The sequence below is a fragment of the Podarcis liolepis genome (genome assembly GCF_965112155.1).
Source record: "Podarcis liolepis genome assembly, chromosome: 14".
NCBI classification, from domain to species: domain Eukaryota; kingdom Metazoa; phylum Chordata; class Lepidosauria; order Squamata; family Lacertidae; genus Podarcis; species Podarcis liolepis.
In genome coordinates this window covers 49,728,042-49,754,365 of record NC_139569.1, presented here as the reverse complement: position 1 = coordinate 49,754,365, position 26,324 = coordinate 49,728,042, and the positions used below count along the sequence as shown (strand labels likewise).

The 26,324-nt window shown below is 48.3% G+C and overlaps 1 protein-coding gene across 7 annotated transcripts in view; it reads left to right on the top strand.

Moving 5' to 3' along the window:
* Window positions 1–5,091: 5,091 nt before the first annotated feature.
* Window positions 5,092–26,324, top strand: part of TLN2 (talin 2) — a 179,841-nt gene continuing 158,608 nt past the window's right edge. For 3 of the 7 annotated variants that reach the window (XM_083475496.1, XM_083475492.1, XM_083475488.1), the window contains exon 1: window positions 6,098–6,322. The gene's annotated coding sequence lies outside the window, so the exon portion shown is untranslated. Of the gene's footprint in view, window positions 5,875–6,096; window positions 6,323–6,813; window positions 6,995–26,324 lie in introns of those variants that run through there. The other 4 variants (XM_083475490.1, XM_083475495.1, XM_083475494.1 and 1 more) reach the window with 4 other exon arrangements.

Here is a 26,324-nt window from a genome sequence, read left to right as displayed (position 1 = left end):
TGTTCCTTTCCTTATGGCCACAACCAAGATTTGGAACTCTGCACAGAGAAGTCTGCTTTTAAAAAAAATATCCAGATGACGTTTAATCTGCTTCAGATGTGCATTTCATTATTGCTGCTTTTAAGTATTTAGAGTATTTAATCTGAGCTTGCTGATTTGTCTTTTATTGCTGTTTTTGAACTGGCTTTATATTTTGGCTTTTAAATATTTTTATTGTACTGAAAGTACTGCTCTGTTGCCCAGGAAAAGGCAGAAGACCAGAATCACAGGATGGTAGTATTGTAGTGTTGGGACCCCAAGGGGCTTCGAGACCCAACCCTCTGGAATGCAGGAATCCCTGGCAGGCGGCCACCCAACCTCTGTTCAAAAGGGGAGTCCACCCAGTGGCATAGCATCAGTTGCTGGCGCCCGGGGTGTGCATACGCGTGGCAGGGAGTGTGCATTGTGCACATGCACTGGGTGGTGGGGAGTCAGCCCAGCCCTCGCCTTCACGAGTGACCCTACCCCCACCCAAGCAAAGCAGGGCACACTGAGCTGCCTGCCTGCCCATGCAAGGGGCCCCCGGCTGAGCTCTGCTGGGGGCGCCTGCTTTGCACCCCCACAAAAACTGTATGCCTGGGGCCACGGTCTCCCTGCCGCAGAGTCCACCCCCTTCTGAGGTAGCCCATTCCACTGCTGAATGGCTCTTACCATCAGGTCTTCCTAACGTTTAATATCCGAGAGGCCAACGCTGCTCTCTGCTTTGCCCTTCTGTACTTGAGGAGGGCAGTAACACAATCGTCGCTCACCAGGGTAGGTTTCCCAGCTGTTCTTGGTAGAAGCCCCTGGCAAAGGAGCCAGGAGAGGAGGCTGCGAACAATATTTCACAAGGTTTGAGAAATGCTAATCTAATTTAACTCTATCTTTGAACCTGCAGTGGATACTGTATCTGCATCAGTATCCACTGGTTTTGAAGCCATTATTTTCTGGACTGGTGATAATCTCTTGATTGTATTTTCCAAGGCTATTCCAGTAGAAGGGTTGCAGTTTCATAGTTTCTGACCAGATAATTTTTCAGGGGAGTTTTACGAGTCGGAGCACACATGAAATGCCCTTTTAAGGGCCTAAATGCTTTAACGGTTAAACCCTGCTGCTCCCAGGGGCCCTCCATCGCTCCCATTTCTGTTATGCTGTCAGCTTTCTGACTGCTTAAAATCAGGCCCAGAAACAGCATTGAGCTTGTCATTTTTTTGCTCTTTGAAGTTTTGTTTTGAGGAAATAAAATAAAATAAACCAGAGATAGAAAGGAAGTCTTCTGCAACTCCTGGAGTTATCTAGAATGATCAGCTGACTTTATCAAGGCCTCTTTGGTGCTGCAGAGAAGAAGTCATTATCCGTTATCCTTCCTTCTAATAACTGCTGCAAGCATCAGGCACTAAGCCATCTACCAGAAATGGGCCAGTCTTCCTCCGATAGGCAGTGGTCCTAGAGGAGGCCTGTGCACATTGATCTGTAGCAGCCTTGGGCAACTGCTGCCTGCCCTGACTCCTGGCAGGATCTGCTGCCTGCTTTGACCCCTCCATGCCAAGAGGCTGGACCGGGGAGCTTCCATTTAAATTCCCGCACAGCTAGGGCATCCACTCCCTTACGGAAAGTTGCTCTGGAACAAGGGAAATAGAAATTGGACAGGAATTATTCTACCGGAGGAGACTAACCCTAACCCAAAAAGATGCCAAGGAAGTGGTGATACACATATGAAGGGTCTTGGCCAGGGATCCTTGTAACAAGCAAAAGGATGGAGAGCAAAGTCCTGTCCCACAGGATCCAGAATGTCATTGCCAAAATCCGTTTTCTAGGTATTGAAAAATGTCTCCAAATTGTCCTCTGTACATGCATGGGAACATCCATTACGTGGTCCGAGCATTTTTGCGTGCTGAAGCAGCAAAGTTCAGCTGCCTGTATCGCAGTTCCAGCTTGATCTTCACACCTGCTCACCCCACCCTGGCTCTTTGCTCTTAGTCTCTGAAAGCAAAAGAAAAAGGGGGGATTCAAATATGCACACATGCAATGTATCCGTTCATCTATTTGGTTGTCAAGCAGTTGCTAAGGCTCCTCCTCCTCCAACTCTGAATTGCTTCTGCAGAGCTTCATTTAATATGCTAAGTTTTCATTCTCTCTGCCCGTTACGGGAAGCCTGCCAGCAGGAAGTGAGGGCAACAGTAGTGCCCTCCCCACTTGCAGTCCTAAGCAACTGGTATTCAGAGGCATCAGTGGAAGGAGATAGCCTTATAATAGCCTTTCAGATTCCTTGGTTCAGATTCCTTGAGCCTCCCATCCAATCTGTTAAGTAGCTGTGGTCCAATGCAGAGAACCCACACAAATCTAGCCTCACATCTTTCTAGGATACAAGCTACCATTACCATCAGGAAGCAGGTATTCATTACGTTCTGAATCATAGTTGTAGAGTTGGAAGGGGCCATATAAAGGTCGTCTAGTCCAACCCCCTGAAATGCAGGAATCTTTTGCCAAATGTGGTGCTTGAACCCACAACCCTGAGATGAAGTCTCACATGCTACCAACTCGCAAATATATTTTATTAATAATAATTTATTATTTATACCGCGCTCATGTGGATGGGTTTCCCCAGCCAATCTGGGCAGCTTCCAACAAAATATTAAAATACAATAGTGCATCAAACATTAAAAGCTTCCCTAAACAGGGCTGCCTTCAGATGTCTTCTAAAAGTCTGGTAGTTGTTATTCTCTTTGACATCTGGTGGGAGGGCATTCCACAGGACGGGTGCCACTACTGAAAAGGACCTCTGCCTGGTTCCCTGTAACTTGGGTTCTCGCAGCAAGGGAACCGCCAGAAGGCCCTCGGCTTTGGACCTCAGTGTCCGGGCAGAACGATGGGGGTGGAGACGCTCCTTCAGGTATACTGGACCGAGGCCGTTTAGGGCTTTAAAGGTCAGCACCAACACTTTGAATTGTGCTTGGAAACGTACTGGGAGCCAATGTAGGTCTTTCAAGACCGGTGTTATGTGATCTCGGCGGCCACTCCCAGTCACCAGTCTAGCTGCTGCATTCTGGATTAGTTGTAGTTTCTGGGTCACCTTCAAATGTGGCCCCATGTAGAGTGCATTGCAGTAGTCCAAGCGAGTGATAACTGGAGCACGCACCACTCTGGCGAGACAGTCCGTGGGCAGGTAGGGTCTCAGCCTGCGTACCAGATGGAGCTGGTAAACAGCTGCCCTGGACACAGAATTGACCTACGCCTCCATGGACAGCTGTGAGTCCAGAATGACTCCCAGGCTGCACACCTGGTCCTTCAGGGGCACAGTTGCCCCACTCAGGACCAGGGAGCCCTCCACACCTGCCCGCCTCCTGTCCCCCCAAAACAGTACTTCTGTCTTGTCAGGATTCAACCTCAATCTGTTAGCCGCCATCCATCCTCCAACCACCTCCAGACCCGCACACAGGACCTTCACTGGTTCTGATTTGAAAGAGAGGTAGAGCTGGGTATCATCATCATTTTGCTGAGATTGTGCTGCAAATTCCATTACTGTTTAGGAGGATAGTGGGTAGTCATGCCCTATCTGAATCAATGCACCTATCACTTTAACTATCAGCAGGTGGTGCTGTCATTTCACTTTTAACTCCCTCCCCTTTAAGGAAAACTGGTTAAATGAATCTTAAATCCAGGTGCCCAGGGCCAGCCGGCCCGGCCCATGAAGCAGCTGCCTCAGGCAGCAGGATCTAGGCAGGCAGCATATCCAGCCTCCCCCAAGTGTGTTGGCCGCCACCATCTTGGTGACTTCAACCACTACTGTGCTATAAGATCCACTATCCTGTAATATCACACATGAGCCTGTTCTACTGATGAAGCCTAGGATGGCGAAACAAGGCTAATATTCCTTAGACTCTGTGAAAGGATTCGGTGGAACTGTAACAACCCTGCATGTGGATTACTGGACTCTAAGAACAGACAGGTGGAATAGATACTTATACATGTATGGACCTTGTGCATGAACTGACTAAAGAATGAACTGATCCACTGGGTCGTCTGCTTTCTTTGTTGAACTTCATGAGACTTCCGTTGAAATCTACAATTTGATACAATGAATAGTATACCTTATTTATTCAAAAGTACAGCCGGTTATGTCTTGTGTGTTTACTGAGTATGTTTCATGTAACCATAGGTTTGTTGTTGTTGTTTTCAACATGGGCAGGAAGGCACTTTGGCAGCTGGCCTGGAGCATCACCTGTGCCACAAGGAGGAGGATTTTGGGGACAGGGGGCAGGATGGCAGCATAAAGAAGCCCTTGTGACTGAGCCTCTTTCCTCTCATTGATGATCTTCAGGGTCCCTTCCAGCTCTATGATTCTATGAAATATAAACTGTCCTTCCATCTGCCTACCTCATCCTGATTGAAATTATTGAGGAGTGGTTGGCCAGGACTGGCCTCCTTGCTCTGACTAACCAGGTTCATGATGCTCCCTTGTGAGGGGGGAGCAGTGGTGCCCCCAATCCCTGACTGGAGGCAGGGAGCAAGGGAGGGGAGAGGGGAGAACCTTGGCCTCCATGGCTCCCGGACTACCTCAGCAAGCGAAGAAAGGAAGAAGCTGCCTTATTATACCAAGTCAGAACACTATAGCTCAGAATTGCCTGCATGGACTGGCAGCAGCTCTCCAGGGTTTCAGGCAGGGAGTCCCTCCCAGCCCTTCCTGGAGAGGCCAGGTTTGAACTTGGGGCCTTCTGCACATGAAGCCTGCGCTCCATCACTAAGCTATGGTCCTTCCCCTAAAGATGAACCAAGATTCCAGTCCTCATTGCCCTCTGAATAAAGAGCTGATTTAAATAAGATCGTTGGAGGCTCCCCTGTACTAAGTCAAAGTCTTGGTCCTTCTAGCAGAGTCTTGTCTACAATGACTGACAGCAGCTCTCCAAGGTTTCAGACAGGAGTCTTTTCCCTGCCATGTCTGGATATACAGGGGGATTGAACCCGTGACCTTTTGCATGGGAAACAGGAGCTCAACCGCTGAGCTACAACCCTTCCCAAAAGAAGATTGCAGCCGCAACAAAAGAATGTTTTTTTCTTCAGTACCTGTAGTAAAAAACCTGTACACCTGGGTCCTACTGTGCAGCGACATAATCCTCAGGTGAGGATTTATAATGCCCTCCAAAATGTCATATAATAATGTGTGAGGTTTCAAGTTATCCAGAATTCTTCATTCAGTTAGGCAAGACCGTGGGACATGCAGTGTGTCTGGAGAAACAGCCCTAGCTAGTAGTCAAGTCATCAGTTCCTGCATTTGCCGAGTCATCAGGTGGAATCTGGGGGAAGCAGACATTCAGATGAGGCTTTCAGGGGGCTGCTGTTCTGGTTTCAGGGTCTCTGGAGAACTCAAAAGCTGGAACGTTATTTGGTGAGATTTTGGTTTGGTCTCATATATGGATAATATATTGTTGCTATTTTTCCAGTGGGCAACCCTGACAAGTTTTGCTTCAAAAATATTTTTTTTTCAAAGTGCACCAAATCATCAATTACAGCATAGTTCAGGTCAGCACACAGCAAAATTACTCCATTTGGAAACTGATCAAGAAAGCATCCAAGCCAACACAGTGAGAGGTGATTAAGGTCGCCTGCCTTCCTGTCCACCACCAGCCTTGCTCCCGTGCTTTTAACAGGAAACGGAGGCGCAGAACAAGCAAGTAGCTGCAGCTTTCTTCCCTGCAAGGATGGAAAGAAGCCTCCCTCGCTTCACGATATTCTACACGTGGGGACCGCTGTCTGAAAGCAGAGGAGGAGCAGAACTAGTTTTGGGGAGGAGAAGGTGGCAGCTTGCCTGGTGGAGAATCACGCACAGTTCTCTGGCGCAAACGCATTTACTCGGGAGTAAGTCCTGCCCAGCTCAAGAGGATTGGAGCCTGCTTCGGGCTGCAGCCTGGGAGATACCTTGGCTTTTGCTTTGGGAGAGGGATGAGCTAATTCTGGGGTGCGGCTCGCTTCGCCGCTGGGGAGCTCCGCCAGCAACGTGCAGCACAAGCCTGCTGGCTGGATGGTCGGTCCAGCCAGCTCGGGGTGAGGGGGGGGGGAGGAGGAGGAGGAGGAGGGGAGGAAGGCCAGCTGGCCGGTCGGTCCCGGGGTGATGACGCGCTTCCTGCTCTCCCTGGGCTGGGGGCTCTCAGCCTGGGAAGCAGAAGCGCCTTGCAAAAGGCTGGCAGAGACGCGGCGCCTCCGAGCAGGCAGGAGGTTGCTGCAGCCGCGGCGAGAGGAGGAGGAGGAGGAGGAGAGCGGCGCTCCGATGCCCCGCGCCATGCCCGGCTAAGGCTCGCCTCTCCCGGTAGGAGCCGCTTCCAGGCGTGCTTTTCAGGCGGATTCCCCTCCTTTCAGTATATATGCAGGTGTATATTTATGCGCATGGTTTATGTGCACCTTTGCATTTAAATGCTTTCGGGAATATATGTGCACCATCGGCGCGCGCGGAGGAAGCAGGCGAGCTTGCGGAGAGGGCAGCGCCTCCTTGGATGGGCTGGATCGGACCGTCCCTGCCTCGCCCGCGCACGCCTCCCCCTCGCTTCCTTTCCCGGCCACCTGTCCTTTAGCACGGGAATGCAGCTGACTCTGCAAAAGGATTCCCCCGCCCCGCCCTTGCTCCCTTGCATCTTGCTCTCCCCCCCCCCCCCGCTTCCTGACCTGCTTTTCTGGCGATCGGGGGCCCCAGGCAAGGCAGCGAGGCGATCGGAGGTGGGCCCAATCCTCACTGAGCAAGCCTACCGACCCCTCCCCGCCGCTTGTTGCTTTCCGCCCCCGCCCGGCCCCCTTCGCAGCGTCCACAAGCAGGCTGGGCAGCTGGGTGTTAGCGGGTGGGGAGCTCTAGAAAGGCAGCCGGGGGTGAAGCAGAATGGGATCGTGTCCATTTCAGCTCCCCGAGAGCTCGGGCTCTGGCTGGCGCTGCACGGCACCCACCGCCGCACCCGCCCATCTTCCCAGCCCGGCTGCTGATCCGCGTCAGGTCAGACCCGCTTTGCGGATGGCTTGAGCTCAGTGCGGTTTGCCCAGACTTGAACCTTCTCCTCCTCCTCCTCCTCCTCCCGTCCTCCTTCCCCAAGAAGCCTGGTGTGGGAAGGAAGGAAGGAAGGAAGGGGGCTGCAAATCCAGCAGCCTCCACATAAGCCACCCTTATCTGCTTGTGCGTTATCGGGGGAGCCTTTTTGGAGACACGCTGGATCAGGGGGAAATTCCTTGCGCTGGGGAGCCATATTTGCTGCTTGGCGCGGCTTAGCCGGCTGGGTTCTCGCGGTGGAGGTGATGGTGGTGGTGATTTCAATAAACGGATTGCATGTTCCCTGCAAGGGGGGCGGGGAGCCGCCTCCCTCCCTGCTTCAAATACCTCTGAAAGTTCAGTTCTGGGCTGTGGAGCTGGGCGAAGGCCCCGGCAAGGTGATCCTGGCGTGGCGTGGGGATGGTGGCTGGAGGAGGAGATGGGGGTCTTCTGGCGGATGTGACCTTTAAAGCACCACCGGCCTGGGGAGATGCGAAGGGAGCAGCCGGATCTCTGCAGATCTGGGCGTTTGCTTGAGGGAGCGAGGCGCGCCTTGGGAGATGGGTGGCTGCCCCGCCGCTTGGCTTGGCTTCCCTCCTTGGAGGTGGAAAACAACCCGGCTCTTGGCCTGGGAAGAAGGCAGCTGCCAGGAGGCTGGGGGGGGGGCGCGGAGGTGGCACCTCTAGGTGCAGCCTGGTTTCTAGCATGCAGCCAGAGCAAGGTGGTAGAGCCCTGAGCTGGGAGGATGGGCTGTGTCACTTTTGGAGAGCAAGCGGAGGGGACTGTTCCTTTTCTTAAAGTGCCATGACCCTTTGCAGGTTTTAGGGGTTTTTATTTTTACAACATCCCTGAAAGGGCTGGATTCCCCCTCCCCCCGTGATATGCTTACTTTATATCTTTAGGGAGGTTTTCGTGAAAATAAAACAATTGAGGCTTATGCTCAAAAGTAGCATCCCCCCCACCTGCATCCTGAAGTGGTACGCTCCATCCTACTCCACCTCAGGGCTCTAGGACTTTGTTGCACTGGCTTGGTGATGCCCCTTTCCCAAGTGTCACAGCGGAGGCAGAGCCAAGTTCTTCTGGCACAGGAGGAAGGGAAATTCCACAAGTGCCTCTCCTTGGAAGTAATTATAATACAGTAAGTAAGGCATTAGATAGCTAATAATTTGATGTTCTTGCACATCACCTAAAACTAGCAACCTGATAAAGTCAACTTGCCTTGCCTGATGTTAGCAGCACCTAAGGCTTTTTCCGGATATGTTTGCATGAGGGCAGCTTCAGAAGTGCACTTGAAAAAATGGAGAAGGGGTGCGCAAGCTTCATTTTAGAAACAGTAATTTTCTACCGTTTGTAGACTCTGAGGTATGCGGCAGAATGTACAGACACTATTCTTCTCAATTTTGTGTGTGAGTGAAGCTATCTTGCTCCATCACACTCCTTTCAGTGTTTTACTTTGCACAAACACCCAGATTGCAGGCTATTGCAAGGCATCACTGAGATGACCTTACAGGGTTTTTACAGCCTGCCTGCTACAGACAGGCTTCTGTGTTCATCTGAGAGAGTCTGGTATTTGTGCAGGAGCCATGGCTCTTGGAAGCTGTCAGTTCCATGACATGGTTTCCGTCCCTGCAGGTTGCTTGAGGAGGAGGAACAGGGTTTGATTCCCTGATGCCTGCTTGGGAAGGCCCAGGGCTCAGGCCTAGAGCAGCTGCTTTGCATGGAGAAAACTCATTGTTCAGTCTCTGCCCTCTCCTGTTAAAAAGGGTTGGGTGATGTGAAAACCGTTCTCTGCCTGAGACCTTAGAGAGCTGCTGTCAGTTAGTGTGGAGGCTGCCCTGGGCTAGATCTGACTCAGTGCAAATGCATGGAGAGTAAGACTGTCCCTGGAGATGGGTTGTGGCTCCATGGCAGAACATCTGCTTTGCATCTAGAAAGGTCCATGTTCAATCTCTGGCATCTCCAGTTAGAGCTGGAGAGAGAGGCCCTGTCTGAAATCCTAGAGTGTCATTGGACACTAGTCTGTTAGATAATGCTGCTTGATTGGGTATACCTGGATGCCACTTTTCCATAATGAGTTGCACTCAGTGCAGCTCGCAGCAAATGTTCAAGGCATCCAAACACAGAGTGTTGGAAATACAGATATACAAAACACAGAACACATCAGTAAATTCAAAATTAGCAAAAACCAACAATTTAGCAAACACATAGTAAATTCAGCATTACTGAAAGAAAATAGTTATGTAGGTTTAAGTACATAAATAAAAAGCAAAACAAGAGTGAACCAACAATAATGTTTCTGTTACTGGTCTTGCTGCACTGCAGGGGCCTGGCTTAAATATAGTTCAGAGGGGAGAGGTGGGTGATATGCAGCTGGCTGCCAGTGAGCCAGGTGGGTCAGTGGTCTGACTCCGGAGAAGGCAGAGTTTTGGGTCCCTATCTTCTAATGGCTGTTAGCCAACATGGCCAAGTATTTCTTCCTCTGTCAGGGGCTGTGTGCGAGGAATCGCAAGCAGGAAGAGGGGCTGCTGCACTCATGTGCTGCTTCTGGGCTTCCCATGGCGGGGGGCAGGCTGCGGTGGAAAATGGGGTGCTGGCTAGATGGATCTTTGGTCTGGGGGCCTGGCGTGCTTGCTGGCCAATGTGCGGATGCCTCTGCTTGTGGTGGTAGGTTCATGTTGCAGGTGCCACCTGCTTTGCTCCAGCCAGTGGGTTTGCCTCTGAGCATCATGGAATGCGCTGCTCCCAGCCCGTGCTTGTTTGCTCTGACTGAATTTCTGTCTTCCAAGTGTTATTCAAAGTCCTGTATGATACGTTGCATCTTGCAGTGCAGGGGAGGAGAACCACATCCTGCAGGTGTAGGGACCACAGAGGGATGGTGGACAGTAAGTGATTGACCTAGGCCAGAAGGATCTCTGGCCTCCCTGATGTTGCTGGGCTACAACTTCCGCCGCCCCTGACCTTTGGCACACCCAGACCGAGGCTCAGGGAGTTGCAGTCCACAACAGCAGCAGGAAGGTCACAGCTTCTCCATCCTTCACTGGAGGGTTTGCCCTTGGAACTAAACAGCCTAGATTTCATGTGCGGGGAATCTGTAAGAATGGGCCCACAACAGGCTCACAAAGCGCAGATCTCGCAGAGGTTGCTCTGTGACCTGTTGCTTGTCCTTGAGTCTGTTTAGTGGGAAAATGTATTATTTGTGCATGGGAGTTATCTAATTATTCCAGGCGCAACTGAATTTCTTTTCTCCCCACCCCCATGCGCAAGCAAATCAAGGAAGGTGCTTCTCCCCCACACCCCATGTGTCTTGTCTAAACATTATCACAAGATCATGGTCAATGATCAGCAGTTGAGTGGGATATTGTCGTATTGTATTGTATTTTAATTTTCTGTACTGCCCTTTGTATGTCGCTCTCAGGGTGGTTCACAACATAAAAATACAAGATAAAAACACAAAGTACACAAGAAAAACAAACACACACACAAACCAAAAAACACAAACCAAAAGTGGAGTAGATGGCTCTACTTTTATTCCTGCCTTAATAATGACATCATCATGGTGTTGACATAGCTCTTTTTGGAGTGTTCAAAATGCTTCATGTCTGTCACCTTGTTATCCTAAATAGCTCTGTAAGGAGGAAAGGCTGCACAGTAAACCCATTTTGCAGATGAGGGAATGAGGTTGGGAGAGTGAGCCATGCTCTTGCTGATTTGTATCCTGCTTTCCTGACTACTCTGCCGTTCCTGTTCTTTGGCTGTGATGTGAGCAGCCCACCAAAGAGCAAAAGACTCTTATTCCCGCTTTCAGCAAGGCATTTTGCTTTGGAAAAAAGGAAACCAAAAGAACCCACTACACTGAAAGCTGGGTATGAATACCCATAAAAATATAGGACGCTGTTTTGTATCAGTTCAGACTATTGGTTCACCTGACCCGGCGTTGCCTCCTCTGTCTGGATGTGGCTTTCCAGGGCCTGGAGCAGAGAAAGGTCTTCCCCCTTCACCTGCTACCTGAGGTTCTTTTAACTGGAGGTGTTGCGGTCAAAAGGTAGCACCTGCGGCAGGCATAATGGCTGCTTTGCCACCTGGGCTTTGGCCCTCCCATGTTAGTTTTAAACCTTAATAATAATAAAGGCGCGTCTAGCCACTATCCAGCCACCTTGCTGAAAGGCAAAAGAAGAAGAAGAAGAAGGCTTTGTCATGTAGCCCTGATCAAGGAGGAAGCCATTTGTTTTGTTTTTTTAAAAGATAATTTATTAAAGTTTAAACATTACAAAGAAAAGAAAAGAGAAACAAAAGAAAAATACAAGCAATAAACAATTACAAAACCTCAAACACACAAATAAATACAGTAGTACAAAACATCAACAATACAAAAAAGAGGGGGGAAACAAAAAAAGAAAACAAAAGCATTAAAAAAAGTCAAAAAAGAACAAACAAAAATAAAAAGGACCCCGTATTTTCATATCCTTATCTTTCATTTGCTTATTTCCTCTACTTCCTCACACCTCCTTTTTTGTATTCTAGTTCAGTTAATTATTCCAGCAAGTCCTTTCCCTCTTTCTCAAACAAGGAGGAAGCCATTTGAATCTCCATCAGGAGAGAGTCGTGCAGTCTGGGTGCCAGTGCTGTGCAGATCCTGCCTTACTTAGTCACTCACGGTACCTGATCTGAGGTGTTGGGAGTCTTCAGAGCAGGAGGTGGACTCTTGCTGGGCTGGCTGGCCTCTTTGGCTGGGCCGCCTCTGCCTGTATCTCAAGCATACGGCTGCATTTCCTTGGTGTGCCTGTGATAGAATAACCTGCTAGGAAAATGATGGTCAGGGGTATATGGACTACAATTCCCATCATCCCTGAACATTGGCCATGTGGGCTACTGGGAGCTGAAACCCATCAGCATCTGGGTGTAGGGAAACAGGCTGAAATGGGCTAAAGATGCTCACATTGTATGCTTTTGAAGGTTGGCAATGGTCCAGGGAACCTTGCACAATTCATTCTCTGACTTGTGTCCTGACAGTTCTCATATTACAGATTCGGCCTGATCCAGGTTCTTTCTAGCTATTTCTCTACACATTGTTCAAAATGCAAGTGAGAAAAGACAGTATTAGGAGCATCCCTCAAGTAACAGAACCCAGAACTGACAAGGAAACAGTGAGGACAAAGAATTGATTTGCCAAACTACAAATCCTGGGCAAAAGCAAGAATTCTTGTGAGCGGTCTGGAGCCATTTCCATAAAGGCGAGGCCTGGCCATGCTTTGCCGCAGAGCACCCTGCCACACAGACACGGATCTCTCCCCCGCCCCCCAATAAATCATGCAGATCTTGCAGCCTTTGTTAAACTTGCTTGAAATGCAAATCTCCATATTTCTAGACTTCACAAATCAACTTGCAGGCCAAAGACATGGTTTCCCCCAAGCAAGACTAATGGCAAAAGAAGCTCATTTGGAGTTCTACATCAGATTCCCCCTTTGCCTATCAGGAGCTCCTCACTGCAAGGCCTTGCGGAAAGGGTTATTCCCAAAGAGTGCTCAATAATGGCTCATCATCATCCTGGAAAAAGTGACCAATGGAGCGCCACAGTGTTCTGTCTTGGGCCTGTTGTTGTTCAATATCTTCCCTTGGAGGAAGGAATTGAGAGGATGCTTATCAAATCTGCAGATGACACCAAACTGGGAGGGGTAGCTAATGCTGCAGAAGACAGAAACAGAATTCACGAAGACCTTAACAGATTGGAGACCTGGGCGCAAGCTGAAAAATGGGTGACACCTGCCTCGCAAGTACAGGCAGCCCCTGTTTACGGGCGTTCAATATGTGTGCGACCATGTATATGTGCATCACGCCAAACCCGGAAGTGACTTGGAAACATCATAAAGATGTCACTGAAATGTCACTAAAAGGGCGGAATGGGGTGGGGTGAACCAGGGTGTTTCCAGGCTTTTTCAATGGGTTTCAATTATACTCCATTTCACCAATGTACGCCTCAGAGTGTATCCCATGCATAAACGGGGGACTGCCTCTAGAACATGTGAAAAGGATCTAGGTGTTTCAGGAGACCATAAGCTGAACATGAGTCAACAGTGTGATGCAGCAGCAAAAATAGTGAATGCTATTTTAGGTTGCATCAACAGAAGTATAGTGTCCCAATCAAGGGAATTAATAGTCCCACTATATTCTGCCTTGGTCAGATCGCATTTGGAATACTGTGTCCAGTTCTGGGCACCACAATTTAAGAAGGATGTTGACAGACTGGAAGGTGTCCCGAGGAGGGCAACCAAGATGATCAAGGTTCTGTAAACCAAGCCTTATAAGGAAGAGTTGAAGGAGTTGGGTATGTTTAGCCTGGATGAAAGAAGACTGAGAAGAGATAGGATATCTATCTTCAGATAAGTAAAGGGTTGTCACATGGGAGATGGAGCAAGCTTGTTTTCTGCTGCTCTGAAGGCTAGGACCTGAACCAATGGCTTCAAGTTATCACTCAATATCGGGAAGAACTTTCTGACTGTAAGAGCTGTTGGTCAATGGTACGGAGTCCCACGAGAGGTGGTGGACTCTCCTTCCTTGGAGGTTTTTAAGCAGAGGTTGGATGGCCATCTGTCCGGGATGCTTTAGTTGAGATTTCTGCATTGCAGGGGGTTGGACTCGATGATTCTTTGGGTTCTTTCCAACTCTACAATTCTATGGTTCTGTGATGGTGGGGCGAATGACAACACAGTTGTGCTACCTGAGGCTGATGAGAACTGTAGTCCAAAATATCTGGAAGGCACCAGGTTGGGGCTAGCTAATTTAAAATAATTGCATGCATCCAACCTACAACTTTTTTTTTGGAAGAAAAATGTCTCCAGCAGCCTGATGAAGGGTAACTGAGCTAATAAATTAAACTATCAGAGTTTGCTTTCATTTATCTATTTTAACTAATAAGACAGCTTCCATTCTAATCAAATAATCTCTGTTAATTAAATGGGGGCTCCGTTGGCTTTCAGCCAGTTCATGAATATGTATGGGGGAAACTTAACTTCATCTGTCATGGTGAATTATATGCCGGCAATCCTTATGGGGAGGGAGCCCATTAATGGAGTGTGTGTCACTGCTGGTGTATTGATGACTCTTGGATGGAGATATCGCATGGTGTGTACAGGCAGTCATATTCAAATTCCCGTCTGGACTGTGTGTTTTTCAGTCCATCCAAGGAAGCTGGCTTGTGGAGCTCCCTTTCTGCTTGCGGTTAGTGCAGAATGCTGCAGCACAATTGCTGTGCTGACAGGAGGGAGACCTTGTCAGCATATGGCAGTTGTGCTCTGAGATCTGCCCTGGTTGCTGATTTGCTACCAGGCCAAGGTCAAGGTGTTACTATTAGCAGATGACGCCCCTCAACAACTTGGGACTGCATTTGTAAGGAACATAAGGAACGGCTGGGTCAAAATGTCCAATTTTCACCCAATTACCAGAACTACTTTTAAAAAATTTAATGTGGCAGAAGACTGAGAGGTGCCAGATAGCCATTTTCAAATACCTGAAGGGCTGTCACATGGAAGACAGAGCAAGCTTGTTTCCTGTTGCTCCAGAGGAAAGGATTCAAACTAATGGATTCTAATGACAAGAAAGGAGATTCTGATAAAACACTAGGGAGCTCTTTCTGATGGTGAGGGTTGTTTGGCAGTGGGACATACTGCCTTGGAGGGTGGTGGACTCTCCTTCTTTGGAGGTTTTTAAACAGAAGTTGGATGGCCGTCTCTCATGGATTCTTCAGCTGTGTTGCGTGCATTGTAGGGGTTTGGACCGGATGACCCTCGGGGTCCCTTCCAACTCTGCAATTCAAACTGATGTGGAAATGTGGTGACCTGAACTTTCCTTGAAACAGGAGTTACTGAGATAAACTGGAATTGACAGATCTGCCTGTCCCAAATGCATTTATATCCTGCCTGGCCATGCCACTTGGCATTACCAGACCAGAGCATGCCTGTCCTCACACCCAGCAAGATCTGCCCAGTTGCCCTGCCACCCTCATGGCTCCTGTTGGCGTGTGCTGCTTTCATTTGTTTTGCCATGCACTGATGTGTGAGTCCTATGACCAGAACAACTTCCCATTGCAAATAAGCAAGCAGAACTTTTAATCTTGTGATGGATCTGGTTCTTTTAATAGAAGGGCTACAGCACACCGTATATTGACTGCCATGAAGAGGCCGAGAGGGTGGAAGGGAGTGAGGCCCAGGTATTTTCAGTCTCTGTTCCCACAACTCACACACATGCACAGCCATGTCAAGCAGCATCTCAGGGGTTTTTAATTTAAGGAGAGAAATGGCTTGAGCAGGAAGAATGCAAGTGCCCATTGAGGGGCACACTGGCAAAAATTGGGGAGGCATATCCTCTGAAGGGATGGTGAAGCTGAGGTCCTCCAGATGTTGTTGGACTCCCATCAGTCCCAGCCAGTGTGGCTGATGGGGTGATGGGTGTTGTAGCCCTGCAAAATTGGGAGCATAGTTTGTGGATTTGGTGCCCCCAGATGTGCTGACTAGAGCGATGGGAGCTGTGGTGCCAAACATCTGGAGTGCACGAGGTTAGCGAATGTTGCTGACCATCACCTGGTGGCTGGGGCAGATGGGAGGCTGAGCTCACCAGCAGCAGCATCTGGAGGGCCATTCTTCTTCTTTTGCTATCACTCATAGCTGAGTAAGATTGTCTTCCATAAACATGGTTTTAACAGTGAGTCTGAAAGTGACTGTGGAGGCCAATTCTGGATCCCCACGTCCTTCCACAGTGGGGACATTGGTTTCCAGGCAGGAGTTGATCACGGTGTGGATTTGCCAAGCATGCCTTCCTCTTAGCACGTTTCTCCCTTGTGTCCTGAGTTCAAGTGTCTGCAAAGCCTTTGGTAAAGGCTGTTCTCCAATTGGAGCGCTCGTAGGCCAGTGTTTTCCAGTTATCAGTGTTTATACTACATTTTTTAAGATTTGCCTTGAGACCGTCTTTAAACCTCTTTTGCTGACCACCAGCATTACGCTTTCCATTTTTAAGTTCGGAATAGAGTAGTTGCTTTGGAAGATGATCATTAGGCATCTGCACAATATGACCAGTCCAATGAAGTTGATGTTGAAGAATCATTGCTTCAACACTGGTGATCTTTGCTTCTTCCAGTACACTGATATTAGTTCTTTCCAAGTGATGTGTAAAAAATTTTGGAGACACCGTTGATGGAATTTTTCAAGGAGCTGGAGATGGCATTTATAAGTGGTGCATGTTTCACAAGCATATAGTAAGGTTGGCAGTACAGTAGCTTTGTAAACAAACATTTTGGTTTCCCTGCAAATGTCCTGGTCCTCAAAGAGGACTCTCTCTTGCTTGCCCTACAGGGACAGTCCTGAGAAAACAGGAACTGCTCCTGGGCACTTGGGACAGTTGCAACGACTTGTAGGAGGCAAACTAAGGCAAGGAAATAATCTGTGGTGCGATCTTGTGGAAGCTGCCCATGGGGTTGGCCTCCTGGGACGGAAATCTTGTAACATGGATTTGAGGAACAAAGCATATGCTTGTTTGCAAATGAATGTCAGCAAAATCCAGTTTGCTGCAACTCTTGTATGTGTGTGACATTTTATGCAGAGGAATTTCCATTCTCAAGAGAAGCGGGGGCGGGGGAGGCCATTGCTTTGTGGAAGAGCATGAGATTGGCATGCTGAGGGGTCCCAGATTCCGTCCTCAACAGCATCTCTAGGCAAGACCCCGGAAAGCTATTTTATGTGGAAGGCAGGTTGGGTTACACAGATTACATCATGAATACATTAAGAAGAGGTTGGGTTACACAGGATTAACAGTCAGTGCAACCAAGACTGAGATAGAGGCCAAAGAGCCTGGCTTGGTATAAGGCAGGTCCAAGAGCAGACAAAGCTGTTCATGTACAGCCCCATGAAAACCTTCCACTCAGCTCTGAGGATCTGGAGTCACCTCCTCACCCAAATTAGTACCTGCAAATGGGATGGGGATTAACTGAGGAGGGGGTGAACCATATACCCCTTGGAGAAAAGAGTGGGATATAAATGCAATAAGCTCTTCTACTTACCTGCTTAAGAAAGCTGGAGGGGCCAGCCAGACGGAGATGTCAGTTGGCAACCTGGCATCCATAGATCTCTATGTTGTTGCAATTGGACCCGTACCAGTCGCAAAATGTGCCTGGCACCTGGCTAATTTCTAACACTGGATGCAATGGATCTGTTGGACTCCATCTGATTCTAGAAAACTGGTGGCTCCAAGCTACCTTGTCAGTGTGAGTGACCCATCACTCAGGATGCCTTGGAGTTCTTCTTCCTTTCTGTTCCTGCTGGCCAGTGTGGTGTAGTGGTTAAGAGCGGTAGACTTGTAATCTTGTGAACCGGGTTCAATTCTGTTACGGAAAAATCTGGGTGCGGGGCTACTCTGCCACCCAGCTCGTCGGACTAGGTCCGCGGGTCCCTGCAGAAGAAAATGAGCTCAGCCGGAGACAGGAGCAAACTGCAGAAGATCCAAGTTTATTGCGCAACAGGTTCAATGCGAGATTGAACAGCGAGAAAGGGGTGACATGAACTTTTGAAATTTCCCTCCATGTCCCAGAATACAGTGCAGAATACATCCCAGTTACATCATGAATACATTAAGAAGAGGTTGGGTTACACAGATTACATCATGAATACATTAAGAAGAGGTTGGGTTACACAGGATTAACATATGGAGGAGGGAGGGGGGAATATGCAGAGCTGGAGATATGCGCAGATAAGCACATCCTGAGAAGACAATGGTCCATGTATGCATAGTCTGTCACCTGGCATCGCCTGGAGGAAGGGTTTGGCAGAGCGATTTGACCGGATTAGGGTCTTGACACCTTGCTTGAGGGATTATGGAGGACAGGGGAGGTGTCATGGGGTCCTAGAGAAATTGAGCAAATTGGCACGTTGATTTTCTATGAATTTTATAGATTTTAGTCCCTTTTGACATTGACAATTGGAAATAAATGGATATATTGTAGCGAAGAAGGAGGTGAAGAAGACATGCCCCCCCCCTCCGTATCAGATTCCCTTCTCCTCCACATGCAGCTGCTGGGTGACCTTGGGCCAGTCACACTTCTTTGAAGTCTCTCAGCCCCACTCACCTCACAGAGTGTTTGTTGTGGGGGAGGAAGGGAAAGGAGAATGTTAGCCGCTTTGAGACTCCTTCAGGTAGTGATAAAGCGGGATATCAAATCCAAACTCTTCTTCTTCTTCTCCAGGCCAGTGGGAGGATCAGGCATGAGTTCTGTACTGGCAGAATTAGAGCAGTGTGGGATTAGCATCCTCATGGGGGGGGGGGTGAGTTGTAGTCCATCATAACTAATGTACAAAATGTATCCCTGGGTGCCAGTTACTCCAGCTGCCCTTAGCATCTAGGCTCTGCTTTTTTCCTTGCCTCTTTTTGGAATTGTGCAATACCAAGTCAGTTCCTCAGACCGCAGTGTCCTCAAACCTAAGAGCTTCAGTCTTGCAACTGAACTCCACTGTGGTACCTACTTTTTGGTGATGAACTTTGGAGAGCAGGCTAGTGTAGAAAACTCTGCTGCTGTTTCAGCTCTTGCGTACATGCACAGATTTGGGGGAGGATTGTACCACGCAGCTTATCTCCCCAGTGCATGCTAACAGGCTTATTTGAACTGCTCTTTCTGCTCCAAGGAGACTGGCTTTTGCGGAGAGAGGAGCTTGTTAAAACCACAGAGCAAAGCCTCGGCTGTCTCTTGCGCACCCAAAGAGCAGAACCCGCCTGATGGACAGACAAGGAGAGTAAGCAGGCCTGACAGATTTTCGGGGGGGGAGGGGCAGGTTCCGTTGCAGCTGCTCAAGTCTTTGCCTTTGGCTGCAGATTTGGCCATTAGAAAAGGGTTTTGTTTTTTTAAAGACAGAGGCAAGATTAAATTTCAGGTGCCTGTGGAAGTGTGCATTGCACCACGCATTCTTCTGCTTCCTGTGTTGGCAGGGCTGGCCTTAGACATTTTGCTGCCTGAGGCAAAGATGGAGGAGACGGCGACTGAGGGCTACTAGCCTTGATGACTGTGCTCTGTCTCCGCTGTTGGAGGCACAAATGCTTCTGAATGTCAATTGCTTGAGACCGGTTGCTTATGTTCTTACGCTCCAGCTCCATTCCATGGATGGGCAGTTGGCACTTACGTCCACACTGGCGTGGGGTTGCCTTCTCCAGCCCACCTGATGCAACAGACTAGATGAAGGGCTCCAGAACAGGCCAGGGAGGCCACAGAGCCAGTGCGATGTCGTGGTTAGAGTGGGAGAAGCCAGAGTTTGAATTCCCACTCGTCCGTGAAGCTCACTTGAGCCAGGCATTGCCTCCCAGCCTAACCTTCCTTGCAGGGCTGTTGTAAGGATAAAATGGGGAGGAGGAGAACAGTGTATGAGCTTTTGGGAAGAAAGGTGGGGAAAGCTGGGCAGCTCAGGAGGAACAACTGGGGTTGGCCCTGCCACCACTTGCCACCTGAGGCAGTTGCCTCTCTCTGCCTCATGGTAGGACTTGTTCTGCATGTGGGAACAAGACGCCAACTAAAATGCAACTGGGAGGCTTCACACACACACAAACCTTTTGTGTCTTAAATACTGTTCAGAGCAATAACATTATTATTATTATTATTATTATTATTATTATTATTATTATTATTATTACTATTATCCTCAGGATATGTCTGTGAATTACCTTGTTTACTTGTACTCAGGCTTTGCCCACAGGTGATACTGGCAGTAAAATATGAGGACTCCCACCTGAGGACCAGCTTTCCATTCTGTTAGGTTTGAGTTTTGTTGTTGTCTTTCCTCCAAGATGTTCAGAACACTGTATTCAGAGTTCTCCCCTTTTTGCACAGCAGCCTTGTGAGGTTGGCTAGTCATGCAGATGTGCAGGGAGGGGGCTGGTCCAAGGTTAATCAGCTGGCTTTATTGCTGACTGGGGGATTTGAACCCAGATACCGTTACTTGGAAAATCCCTGATGCACCTAAAATGTGGATTGAGCACTTGAACTCCTCACCCCTCTAATTCAAGCAAGAGAGGAGCTGCTTATAATTTTCATTTAAAAAAAAATGTATCTTAAGCCCTCCCTTGAGGCACAGTTTGCAATTTGCAATCATGCATCAAAAAAAGTTTAACCCCGGCTTGTAATTTTGACCATGTCATGGAAGTTCTAGCCAGTTTATTAAAGAGAATGGAATTATGTTTAGAGTTTGGTCTTGCCTCATTTTGAGTGGATGCAGTCGGGGGGGGGGGTTGATACTACATAACTGTAATTAAATTTTTTTATACCGTGTCATGTTTCCCAAAGAGCAATCAGTTCTTTAATAACTTGATGAGCTGTAATTAAAGGGCAGCAGACCTCAGTGTCCCTGGGTGGGCAAGAGATAGGTAGCCCTCTTTCTTCCTTTCTTGCTTGCTTGGGAGAAGCGGGGGCGGGGGGAGCTGATTTAACTTGACACAACAGCAAGAACTGACGACTGGAATCCAGAACTAGCCTGCAAGTATGAATGGCACTGTGATAGGAATCTTCCCCGTTTGCCAAGGCAAGCTCATGACTGGTTGCTTTTTGCCCATATGACTTTTTTGCTTCGTTTTTCAAGCTAAAATAATGTTGCACTGCAACATGGGCTAAAAGTTGGTTTGTGTCATATGGTTGCTGCGTAACAGAGTGACTACAGAACATAAGGATGCGGCAGCTTGATTGGTGACTGGGAGCGACCGCTGGGACCATATAACACCAGTCTTGAAAGACCTACATTGGCTCCCAGTACGTTTCTGAGCACAATTCAAAGTGTTGGTGCTGACCTTTAAAGCCCTAAATGACCTCGGCCCAGTATACCTGAAGAAGCGTCTCCACCCCCATCGTTCAGCCTGGACACTGAGGTCCAGCGCCGAGGGCCTTCTAGCAGTTCCCTCACTGCAAGAAGTGAGGTTACAGGGAACCAGGCAGAGGGCCTTCTCGGTAGTGGCACCTGCCCTGTAAAATGCCCTCCCGCCAGATATCAAGGAGGTAAAGAACTACACAACTTTTAGAAGACATCTGAAGGCAGCCCTGTACCAGGAAGTTTTTTTAATGTTTGATGTTTTATTATGTTTTTATATATGCTGTAAGCTGCCCAAAGTGGCTGGGGAAACTCAGCCAGATGAGCAGGGGCAGGGAATACTACTGCTACGACTAATAGTAGTAGTAGCCTACAGGATCAGGCCAAGGGTCCACCAGTTGTCTGCATGGAAGCCACAAGCAGGATTTGAGTATAAGAGTCCTCTCCCCTCTGTGGGCTTCCAGCAACTGGTATTCAGAAGTATTACTGCCTCATGTCCACCATGAATTTGTCCAGTGCTCTTTGAAAGCTGCCCAGGTTGGTCGCTATCGCTGCCTCCCTGGTGTGCGAGTGAGTTTCATAGTTTAACTATGCACTGCATGAAGAAGTTCTCTCTTTGATCAGTCCTGAATATTCCAACATCATTGCGTGTCCGCAGGTTCTAGAATTATAGGAGGAGGAGAAAAACTCTTCAGTATCCGCTTTCTCCACGCCGGGCATAATTTTATAAACTTCCGTCATGTCTCCTCTTACTTGCCTTTTCTCTAAACTGCAAAGTCCCAAATGCTGCAACTGCTCCTCATAAGAGACTTGGGTAACATTAGCCCTGATCCAGCAAGCAAGGGAGCTGGGGAGCTGCATCTGCGTGATTTCCCCTCTTGGATCAGGACCCTCCCATGCAGGCTGGGTGTGGATAAAAGAAAGTTGTTCTTTACACAATGCATAGTTGAGCTCTGGAACTCGCTCCCACAGTGATGGCCACCACCTTGGATTGGATGGCTTTAAAAGAGCACCAGACAAGTTCATAGAAGCTGCTAGCCATGATGGCTGGCTATGCTTTGCTTCCACAATCAGAGGCAGCAGTGACTCTGCCTGTTAGTTGCTCAGAATTGCAGAAGGGGAGAATGCTCTCGCCCTTTGGTCCTGCTGGCAGGCTTCTCATGGGCATTTAGTTGGTGAGAGCAGGGCGCTGGACCAGGTGGACCGTTGACTTGACCCAAGGGGACTCTAGGTTCCTAGATTCTTATTCAGGGCCAGATCCGTGTTGAGTATTCCCTGGTTTGACACAGATTGAGGGTGGCAGTGGCTGTGCACAGCCCTACCATAACTTTGTTTCAGTCCTCATTTAATACAAGAGAGCTAGGAGTTTCTTTATTTATCCAGAACAGGAAAATCCAGCGAACAATGGAACAGCCAGGCCTTGTCTTGATTACTTAGGATTTCCTCTAGGTTGACTGACTTGCTGCCTCAATCGGCACGCCTCCCTTGAAACGTTTTTAACAGCAATCTGTTGGAAGAGGCATTTTCAAGAGAAACAGCGCAGTGGCCCTTCCATTCCATTTGGCGTAAATTAAATCCCTGCTGACTACAATGCAAATGAGACTTGGAACTGATGTAAGTGGACACTCATTGCCCTTGTGAAGCCCTTGAATAATAGAATCAGCCCTCCAGAGCAAATGCAATTAATTGGAGAGCAGGATGGTGGTGGGTCAATGGAAGTTACATTTAATCAATAAGCCTCTGTCTGAAAAGTTATTGCGCAGGCACTCAGGAATCAAGTGGGATCCTTGTCTCGACTTAGGGTGGAGCTACATAGCCATACCTGCCACACTGGCACAATGAAGGCTTTGAAACCATCGGGACTTGGCCCATGGTTGTGGTCCTGTTGAGAGTGGTTCTGGTTCTTATGCGGAAGGTGGGGTCTCCTAGCTGTCAGGGGTGGGATGACTTGAGGCACTTCCATTGTTACAGACTACAACTCCCATCAGCCTCCAGCCAGAATGGCCAGTGGTCAGGGATGATGGGAGTTGGAGTCAACCACCCTTGGGGTTAGCCACTCCTGTTTGGGCTTCAGCCACAAGAAAACCCCTGATGTGACCATGCCTAGGCTGCAGGCTTGATTTCATTGCAAAGGTTCTCCTTTCTTTTATTAATGGGGAGGGAGAGCTTTTCCCTAATTGCTCATGCAGGTTAAGTGAATGTGATTCTGCAAAGGGTAAGCGCTACTTATATATGAAACATGCTACACTGCATTTAATGCAACTTTTATGATGAAAATGTCATGCATTCTGAAAAAAATGCTCGCTAGGAAGAACAATTAAATAGAGCAGTGCTTCTTGAAATTCTAAGTTGTTAAAAGGAGCAGCGATTGAATATGGAGATTGAGAATGAGAATGTGAAGGTCTCTGGCAGAGCATGTGTAGTTCAATGCGTAGTATGTCTTGAGCATACAGGCTGTGTGTGTCTGTTTTGACAGCTGATGGTGCAAAGCCCATTGATATATAGTGGTACCTCGGGTTAAGAACTTAATTTGTTCTAGAGGTCTGTTCTTAACCTGAAGCACCACTTTAGCTAATGGGGCCTCCTGCTGCTGCACCGCTGCTGCACGATTTCTGTTCTCATTCTGAAGCAAAGTTCTTAACCCAAGGTACTATTTCTGGGTTAGCGGAGTCTGTAACCTGAAGCGTATGTAACCTGAAGCATATGTAACCCGAGGTACCACTGTATAGATGTTTTTTGACATCTGTCTGTCTCGAGAGACAATGGAGTGTACCTCTGGAGGTGAAGCCAAATCACTGCATTAGCAGCACTGAAGTGACCTCCCCGGGGCGCAATCCTGGCCAGTGTATATGGAGGTTCTAGGTTGCCCTGAAAACGAGACACCCCCCCCCCAAGCCTCACTAATGTGGTTCAAAGAGAAGCAGAGCAAGACGTTCGGCTGCAGGAGTTGCTGGAAGCAGTGCTAGAAACGGGTAGAAACGCTAGGAGCCAAATGGCTTCTAGGGCCTGGGTTGTGGGCACCAAAACAGAATGTCTAGTTGCTGGGGGGCGGAGAGGTTGGCAACACTTTAAATTTTTTTTTTTATAAGCATGAATTAATACGTGACACATTGTTAATATCACATTTTTAGCAGAAATTGTTAATACATGTTTAATTTGGTGTTTACAATAAAAACATTGGTACCATACTTTAGTTTTCAAAACACTTTACTCTTCATTGTCTATCCTTAATATATAACAGATTCCATTATTAGTGAAAATAATATGCAGCTACTGATGCATCTAAGTATCTGGCCGTGGCTGTAGCAAAGAACTGAGTGGTCAAGCGCCTGGTTTGCAGGCAGGTCTCAGGTTCATCCCCCAATGGAATCTCTAGGTTGGGTGAGGAGAGCCTGACAGTGTTGATCCGACTCAGTATAAATCAGCTTTGTATGTTTTTAAGGCAGCCCTTTAGTCAAAACCACGAGGACTGGAGTCTTACTTTACTTCTAGCTCAGCTCCATGGTAGAGCTCCTCTGGCTTTGCCTGCGGGTTCAGTCCCTGACAATGTGGACAGTCCTGAGCTAAATCGGCCAGTAGTCTGACTCCTGGCTTCAAGCAGCGCTAACGTTTTAGTGGGAGCAGGAGAAATGCCAAATCTTTGCCAATGGCAACATTTTGACGGGTTCTTCTCAGTAAAGGTAAAGGTAAAGGTACCCCTGCCCGTATGGGCCAGTTGTGTCTGACTCTAGGTTTGTGCGCTCATCTCACTTAAGAGGCCGGGAGCCAGTGCTGTCCGGAGACACTTCCGGGTCACGTGGCCAGCGTGACGAAGCTACTCTGGCGAGCCTGCACCAGCGCAGCACATGGAAACGCCGTTTACCTTCCCACTATAAAGCGGTACCTATTTATCTACTTGCACTTAGGGGTGCTTTCGAACTGCTAGGTGGGCAGGAGCTGGGACCGAAAGACGAGAGCTCACCCTGCCGTGGGGATTCGAACCGCCGACCATACGATCGGCAAGTCCTAGGCACTGAGGTTTTACCCACAGTGCCACCCGCGTCCCTTACTGTTCTTCTCAATACACTCCTTTAATTTTCCTGGATTAGCTGTTGCATGCTGCAGGCAAGAATCAGAACCTCCATGGAATAGTCATATAGGTTCAGAGATATTTCCCAGTGGACCTTGAGAAATTCAGTAACAACGTGGGCTCAAGCAGGTGTTGCACATCAAGGTTCTCGCTACAGAAAAACCGAAAACACAGTTCTCCCAAGACCAACTAATCTGATGATTGTATATCCGGAACAGAGACAGTTTGGAATGGATTTCATGCAGCTGATGTTTGGAACAGCTGTGCTTTCTTGTAACAGTTGAAGCAGGAGGGGGGAAGAGAACAGTCCTTGCCAAAGAGCACCTGTGTGAAGCATTTAAACCGTCCAGAGAAGCATAAGCCATTTAGCAAGGTCTTTGCCAATGTGTCCATTTACCCATGAAGACGGTGTACCTTAGGCTGCTCAACAACTTTTGGGTTTTGAATTATGGCAGCCTTAGCAGAGCTGCCCTTACAGCTCACAGGGATGTGCCCAGGCGGGGAATCTCTTTATTTGTGCCTACGCTCTCTAAAGTCTGAAGACAGATTAAATTTTGCAAACTGGCGAATATGTTTCTTTGAACAATCTGCTTTGATTGCAAGAGTTGCTTTCCTGTGGCAACTAAGGCCTTTGTTGGCACAAAACATTGAAAGCAGTATCATGTCACTTTAAACAGTCAGGGCTTCCGCCAAGGAATCCTGGGAACTGTAGTTTGTTAAGGGCAGTGTTAGAAATTAGCCAGGTGCGTTTTGCTACTGGCGCGGGTCCAGTTGCGACCACATGGAGATCTCTGGATGACAGGTTAGCAACTGACATCTCCATCTGGCTGGCACCTCCAACCTTCTTAAGCAGGTAAGCAGAAGAGCTTATTTACTACTCCAGGGAGTCCATGGTTCACCCCCTTCTCAGTTCATCCCTACAACAACCCTTCTAAGAGGTTGTATTTGGCTTCATGACTCAGTGGGGATTTGAACCCTGATCTCCCAGGTACTAGTCCAGCATTCTCACCACTACACCCCACTGACTTCCTAGAGTCCTCCTGCTGTGCGGCAGCTCTATAAATAAAGTAGGTAAATTAATATGGGAAAAGCAAAATGTCACTTAAGAGAAGGATATGAAATATTTTCTGAGATTTTTCCTTTAAAATATCAAGCAGCATAGAAAATAATAGTAATAAATATCATTGCAAAAACAAAAACGGGGTCTAGATATTCAGTCATGGCAACCGTAAACTAAGGCTCCCAGTACGTTTCCGAGCACAATTCAAAGTGCTGGTGTTGACCTTTAAAGCCCTAAACGGCTTCGGCCCAGTATACCTGAAGGAGCGTCTCCACCCCCATCGTTCTGCCCGGACACTGAGGTCCAGCGCCGAGGGCCTTCTGGCGGTTCCCTCATTGCGAGAAGCGAAGC